The sequence below is a fragment of the Poecilia reticulata genome, chromosome 5 (genome assembly GCF_904066995.2).
Source record: "Poecilia reticulata chromosome 5, P_reticulata-male-v2, whole genome shotgun sequence".
Classification (NCBI taxonomy): domain Eukaryota; kingdom Metazoa; phylum Chordata; class Actinopteri; order Cyprinodontiformes; family Poeciliidae; genus Poecilia; species Poecilia reticulata.
The window spans coordinates 7,976,140-7,984,566 of record NC_088834.1 but is presented as its reverse complement, the minus strand read 5'-3'; positions in this window follow the sequence as shown (position 1 = coordinate 7,984,566).

The window sequence follows — 8,427 nt, the reverse complement described above, 5'->3', positions numbered from 1 at the left end:
CGCAGGCATTTCTTTGTATTTTCTTTTATAACATGAAACTTGAACACGTTGCGTTTTAGGTTATGAGGCTATATGTTCCCATTCATGTTTGTCTTTACTTCTTGAAAACTTTGCCTTATATCATCACTTAACTTAAAAGAAATTGGTAGATCTTCAACCTTCACTTAGTTTTCATTAAATGCAAATTTTTAAAAATGTGTTTGACTTGCTGAGAAAGCAGAATGCTGTAAAACTGTATATAATGGTAACAGATTTGTCTGTAAGATGTAGTTAATAGTGTATTAGACATAAATATGATGCAGTCTGATAGTATTTATCCTTACAGGTTCTTTTATGTTAGGTTTTCTTTCTCTATGAAATGTTTCAGATTATTAAAAAAATTTATATCATAAAAACGATCTGAAAGGGAAAAAAAACGGTATTAACTCAGGTATTTAATAAAGGATGTGAAAAAAACAGTTGCTTCCTAAACTTAATAACTGGCTAAACTGTTGGTTGCGATAACTGGCAATGAATCTTTTAAAAGGAATTTTGGTGAAATAGCTTTTGCAGCATTGTCTTAACTCAGTCATATTGGACAGTCTTCTAAAAAACATCAGATTTAAGGTCTTAGTTTCATTTCTTTTAGCCATTCACAGGTGAACTTGTTGGAGTACTTCAAATAATTATCCTCCTGCATAAACCGACTTGAGATTAAGAGCATGAACTGATGGTCAGACTTTTTCCTTCTTCAATATATTTTTAAACCTCTGGTTTAAGTTTCTCTTTAATTAAGAGGTTCAATTAAGCTACAGAGCTAGACCTGAACATCTATAATCATGTTTTTCAGAGTATTATTTATTTTACAGTATGCACCGCAAGCTGTCACATTACTAAGCAAAACAAAACAAAACAAAACCAAACAAAATAATATTTTATCCATGTGTTAAAAGTTGAGTTTGTTTAACTTAAATTTTCCATCACAATTTAACTATTGATAAACCGATTCAAACTCTTATGCATTCCTATTTTTGGAAATATACTTGATTGGCGACTCCGGTAACAGAAAAGAGTCCAAACTTTCACATAGAGTTAATCTTAAAGCTCAGATTTCTCTGTGAAGCAATTGAAAAAGCCATTTTCTCCGGTCACAAAGTCCAGGTCAAAGGTTGAATCCATCCTCTAACTACAAATATACACACGCACAGCAGTCATGTCACAAAGGATGGTGTATGGAGTCGTCATGCCGACAACAGACATTACTCCTGGTTTCATCACGAAGACAATCCCAGGCTGGCCTCAGTGTGTGTGTTTATAGCTAACCCTCTTTTTTCCCTTTTTTCTCTCTCTCTCTCTCTCTCTCTCTCTCTGCGTCTCTCTTTCTCTCTCTCTCACACACACACACACACACACACACCTACACACACACACACGCCCACGCACGCACGCACGCACACAAACACAGAGACACACACACAGTATTTAGTTGTCTTCTTATCTCAGTTTTACATCATCCATGGTGACCTCTGAGTGTATGTGTGTGTGCATGTTCCAGGGACAGGCTGGGACAAGTTCAGGTTCATTGCAACAGGGGAAAAATGTAATAAGTTTTGTGCTGTGATGTTCTGTAACAACAAACAATGACAGCAATGGTACGGTATCTGTATGCATTGACTGCCTCCTTTCATTATAATCTGGGCTTTTCTGATTTGCTTTGTCAAGCAGCCAAGTGCTGTGTAGTCGGGAACATTTTACTAGAACAAATAAAAGCCTTTTACAAACAGAAGGCTGTCATAATAGTCAATATTATGAGACGCTAACATCTGAAGCAGGTCCCTTAATCTTTTTCTAATGTGTCATAAAGTTTAGATTTGAAAATATATTTAAAGCTAGAATAAATATTACTCTTTTTAATGTATGCAATCACCACACAACAATATCTTTATTGTGTTTGAATTTACTTTTTAACAGAAGGTATTCAAACTCTTCTCTGGCTCAATAGATATAATTAGAGACTCAAGAATTAGTCCTTTCAGTTTGAGAGCTGCATCTAATCTCTGATGCTTTCACATTCCACAAATTGAGAAAACATGAAACAGTTTTAGTCAGCCAACTAAGATTACTGCAAGAGTGCATCATCAACAGGTGAAGTAAGACTTCATGATTCAGCTACAGCAAAGAGGCTTGGCACAAATCCAGGCGTCCAGGAGAGAGTTTCATGTAAAAAAAAAATACAAAAACTAAAAGACTTGCAGCTGACCAATAAGAAAATATTTGCAAACACTTATAAAAGCAGTGTAGATTCCAATTGATCAATGGGTCAGTCATTGATGCTCTTCAACAAACAGTTAAAAATGACTTAACCCAGAAAGTTCCAGCTACAACATGAACCCTCATAATTTCTCTTTGACAAACTGAGATTAGAGTTGACTAACAAGTTGGGTAAAATACATTTAATACAGTATTCAATCAACCAATCAATGAATTTTATTTATAAAGCACCTTTTGCACTAAAAGCTGCTCAAAGTGCTGTACAGATTAATAAAAACAAACCCGCAAAAACAAACAATTACCCACCCCAATATTTGCTGTCTATTTGTTAAGGCAACAAATATTTAAGTTTAATCAAAATGTATGTTTTTTAAAAAAAATCATGAAAATGTACAGTGCCAATAAGATATAAATAAGACAAATATTTTATGTAATGTTCTAATTTTCACAGCAGACATTGTGTCCTTTCCTGTTGATCAAAAGATTTCAGCCTCCAACAAGTTGTTTTACATAAGGTACACGGGTACTTGGTGAGTTTTGATTATTAATATTGAAAGCAATATTAATATATATTAAAATATAAATTATTTCAATATATATTATTTTTCTTATATATTATATAAGAAAAACAAGTAATGTTTTAAATGTTAAAAAGTCACATGATAGCTTTTCTATCATGTGACTTAATACAAGGAGATAAACTCTGGGAAAGTTCACCTGGACGAATACTTCACCTCTGGAATATGAGCAGAGTTGTCAAACATAATCAGCACTTAGCTCAGACCACAGAGTGAGCGAGCCCAGGCGCAGAACATGCTCAAGGGTGTTTCATCGTTTACCCACCTCGGGGCTTTAACAGTTTCTTAAACTCCCACTGTTAGCCAAACTTTAAACTGAGCGTTTCCCCGAGGCTCAACGGATCAGGATGCCCTGAGGCGAAACACAGAGAGAAGCAGAAAGAGACCACCAGAACAGACTCGGAACCAGACAGCAGGTGGATGCCCAAGAAGCTCAACGCTGTACCAAGCGCGCACACACACGCACACGTACACAGGGTGACAGACTGCACACTCAGGAGATCAAAACGTCCCCGTGTCAGCAGCACAGGTGCAAAGCAGGTGATAACCCTGACAGGGAGGGCAGCACGTGTAAGAAGATTGTGAACAAATATGTGTGTTCCGAGTGTGTGTGCACACGAAGCGAGTGTTGCTCCCAGTAAGTGTGTGTTCCCGTGGCAGGCCGTAGTTGAGTCAGACACTTGGCCTCTGATTTCATCACATCGGTTATGAAAGAGACAGTAAAGTTTAACAAGCACACATGCATACACGCACTGTGTTCCTCCTACTCTATTTCTTCAATATTTCATCATGTGGCGTAAAAACACGCTAACCATGTGGAGATAACCTGCTGCAATAGTGTGTGTGTAGTGCGAGTGTGTAACCAGGTCAGTAAAGCTCCTCGCTTGTCGCATCAAATCAGCAGAGCTGGTCTCACACACACGCAGTCACAGATGTAGAGGCCAGAGGTCAGCGCGCAGGAAATCTGCATAATGAAGATGTGACCGTGTTACCTGTGGAGGAGCAGATGTCTGTCTGCGGCTCCTGCTGGGATTAAAGGACAAGTTCACCTACATGTGCATCCGCGCACGTGTGATCGGCTCATGCTGGCTGCAAAATGAGCACAAGTTGCATTAAAAATGTACATTTCAATACTTTCACATTAGCAGTAAAAATAGATCAAACAAAGAAGGCTCCCTTCTTGATGCTCCATGTAGGCACAGTGTGTCATGAAATTTTCCAAGGTTTTAATGTGATTTGCTGAAACAAACAAGAACAATAACACGCTTACACCTCAGGTTTGACTCAGTCAAGGAGCAAATTGTCAGACGCTATGCGGTTTATTCTGTGTAGAGCAACACTATACATCTGAAATGAGAACACCCCTGTGCAATACCACTTTAATGTCACACAATTCAACATTGCATCACCTTCAAATATATGTAATTCTTTTAAGTTGAACAGTGGGGTATCAGCTCTCATAAAAAAATAAAACAGCTTTAATTGACCATATTTCCCTCTGTAGGAGCTCCTACTGGAAAGTTCAGAACTTTCTTTCTGTACTGATGTTTGAATCGTACTTTTCGCAGAAGGAAGAAGGATTGCATAAATCTCTAGATGTTTTGCCCATCGAGAGGTGCTCTTTCTGTTGATATTTTGGAGCCGTGTGCTTGTTTTTTCTTTTTGCTTTGTTTTTGCTTTCAGCGCTAGGATCTTTTTTGAAGTTGCCTAAAAAAAAAAAAAAAAAGATGTTGACGCTTCAAGCATTTACAAAAAATATATATATATAAAAATACAAATCTATGAACACCTAAATTTTGCAACGTGGAAAATTGCAGCCTGGCAACTGAGAAAAGAAAAAAACTAAACACTAACATTAACTTGTCTAATCTGTGCAAAAGATTGCAACAAACAGAAAAAACACTTTAATGTAGCCAAAATCTTGAATGCCATTCATGAGTATCATTGATCATATACTCTCTCGATGCAGGGTCAACTGTTTTATGCATTCTTGTTTTATTTTTATTTTTTTACTGAACAAATCCTTAAAACTAAAAAGATGACAGTTTTAAGGATTGATGTATGGCAGCAGTGTGTTAACTTCACTCTATTGATCGTGTTTGATATTTTGAAGTTTATGATTTAAAAATTATTTTAAAAGTCCCACAAGTAAAAAAACTGACACAAGACAAAATGTTTGACTCTGCTTATTTCTGTGCCGGCTGGAAGATTAATTATCTGAGAGTTTGCATTTTCATTGCATGCTTTGGAAAGACTGGGTTTTAAACAATGGCTATTTACTTTATATGGCAGAACAGCAGCATTATTCCAGTGCATCCCAATTAATCAAAATTTAACTGAATTGTTCATTTATCTTCTTGAATCAATTCAAAAAGAGAAGCTCACATATTTCAAAGCTTCATTACATGCAGTTAAACATTTTAAGATACTGCACTGATATGGTTTATTATGACTTAGCTATCTCAAAAACTTAGAATATTGCACAAGACTAATGTAAAGCTATTTTTATTGCAGTAATGATATATTTTGGACGACACAATCTGTTCACTTGACAGTTGTCCTATAGATAGTCACTGACAACCCACTCAGTCCAACTTGTCTTGTCAAGTGAAAAGCTGCTGCAAATATGCCAGGATATTTCAAAGCACTTCATGCTTACATCTGCTGGCAAGATTTATGGAAATGATGATTTCCTTTTTCACAAGGACATCTGCCTGCTGTACCATGTGCCAGACATACCAATGCCTGGTTTATGATCACGGTATCATTGTGCTTGAATAGCCTGACTTAACAGCACACAGAAAATACTGGGGTATTTGAAAAACAAAGACGAGGAAGATCACCTCCATTCCAATCACAGCGATGCAGAACTTGGTGAAAAGAAGTTTTTGAAGAAAAATACAGAGACTCTACAGCAAACATTAGCTTTTGCGTAGGCCAGTTACCCATGTAAGACAGACATTTCAGTTGGAATTGATTAACTGAATAAATAACATTTTAACTCAGCATCATGCACCTTAAGATGTTTTAATGTGGGCTGTTCTGAGCTTTTAGGCTGACTGCATCAAATCACATGGAACTGTGTGCAAGTTGTACACAGATCCACATTTTCAGTTACTTTAGGCTATACAGCTATCATTAGAAGCAAAACATTCAATAAAAGCAAGCAGCAAAGTGAACGCGGTCCACTGATATTGGTTGCAACGAAAGAAAACATCTTGTTCCTTGCTTGTTTTTATCAGATGCTCATCTCTTTTGTCTGCTAGATTAATCTACCTATGGGTATTAATGAAGTCACTTTGAAGTATTTAAAATATATTTTAGCAACGCTTCAAAATGTCAGCTCAAAGAAAAATGACAATGTGCCTGAAAACGCATTCAGACTCTTAAAGATTGCACAATTTCTTTCCCATAAAACGAGAAAGTCAACATGCATGCAACAAAATGGGAGTACAGCTACCATTAGAGCAGCTGTGCTTTTCTGTGAAACTGATTGGTTCAAGTATCCTGAGAAAATAATGTTTAACCAGAGAAATGAGACAGACTTGCCTGCATGTGTGATACATGTTGTTCCCTCAAGGAACCGGGTCAGGACCGGATGGATTTAATAATTCCCATGGAAGGAGTAAATGAGAACCAAGCTTTGATATACACATATGTTTCACCAAAGAATCCTTGAGAGTCCCACTTTGCTCAGATCTCAGATCTTCTGAACATTCTGACAATAAAACCAGGATTTTCCACACCAAGAAATATAAAAATAATACTTTGGTTGAAGCCTGTCTGGGTCATAGCAGCAGAATCTTCTAAGGTCTGGCAAATCAAATATGACCTCAATACAAACTAGAGTAGCTTTCTTGGCACACCTAATATTTGACATCAGATAGGAGCATGATTTTTCCAGGGCTGAAGTTTTTCCTCAGTTAAAGATAACCTTCAGTACCAGGAGAGATTTATAATTATTAAAATTGAACATATTTGAATGTTTTATGTGGTTTTCTTATTTGATGGGACACAAAGAATGTGAGGTTAAAGTGTAAACGTGATAATAAATAACTGATAATAGATTTATGACCTTAAATTTTAAGTAGTACTGCCATGTAGTATATAGTCATAGCTAAGAAGAAAAAAGCACAAGGAACTTAATGTATAAATGATGTGGCCTTTCCCAGGTTCTAAATTTATTTTCATCTAAAGTCTACAAATGAACACACTACTGATTCTAAAATGGCATTATTTGTGGAACACGAAGAAAACAAAAAGGTCTTTGATATACATCGTTTAGAGAAGTGTTTCCCAAGTCTGGTCGTCAAGGGACACTGCTCTGCATGTTTTAGATGTTCTCTGATACGCCTCATTCAGCCGATTGCTGTTCAGCAAACACCTCTGTCAATTGAAATCACCTGGTCTGAAGCAAAGAAACACCTAAAGCATGCAGGGTAGTGAACCTAGAGGACCAGGGTTGGGAAACACTAGTGTGTAAAAGGAGTGTTGGTGGGAGAAGTTACCTTTACTCTACTTGCAATATACAGGAAGGACTCTGTGTACAACAGCCAGAATATCTAAACTTACTTATCAGTTTATCTATTAACCTAGTATTTGCAGTGGTAACATCAGAATGATTCATGCTTTCAAGGCCTGTGTCATTTACACATTTTGTAATGAATTTCCCCTCTGAGGAACAAAATATGTCATTTCTGTTCTACTCTCACTTGGACATGAAATGTATTTTTTTTTTTACACATTAATAAACATTATCAAATACAAAGGTGTACAGAGGAACATTCTTTTGGGTCAAATAGCTATGTAAGTTAAGCATTTTAAAGTCTATTTCAGGGAGTAAATTGGTTACAGTGACTAAAACTACCATTTTTGCTAGAATAAGTACCTAATCTGAGCTACAGAGGTGTAGCTCCTGAAGCTCCGACTACAGACGGAAGGCAGATTAAGGGCTGTTCTTAATAGATGGATTGAGGTCAACAACCAGTGACACTACCAAATGTGCCACTGTGTAGCCCATATAATGCCAGTTAGCACACTTGATATACACAAACATTGTATATCTGCTATTCATTGTTATGAATAGCAGAGGCCTTCAGTACATGATGCAGCTGTGGCATGTCATTTTTACTTGATACAGTTCTAAAGTAACGGTTTGAAATGGAGGGTGCATCAGTGTGTCAAAATGTCTCTTTCTTGCCTAAACCTCCAACCTGGGACAGGTGTAGCTGCAAAACAAACAAGATTACAAAAAAAGTATGCCAACTCCTAATGTGGCTAATGCATATTGTATATATGTAATATATTTCGTGTGAAACTTTTATACATAAATATATTTTTTGCTAACTTTTCCATAAAAGTCATGTGGTTTTGTTTACTATAAGTAAACTACTTTTGTTAACTTCTCACAGTCAGCTAAAGGTCATAAGGGCTACAATACTAGTATTCACATATATGAGTGGATTAGATGATTGAAAATGCAATTTCACATTTTATATCTATCTGTCTGTCTGTCATAGTACGTTTCTCCTTCTTGGTGCAAACGATCCTTATTACATCATAAAGGTAACGGCTGTTCTGTAGGTTGTCGACTAAAACA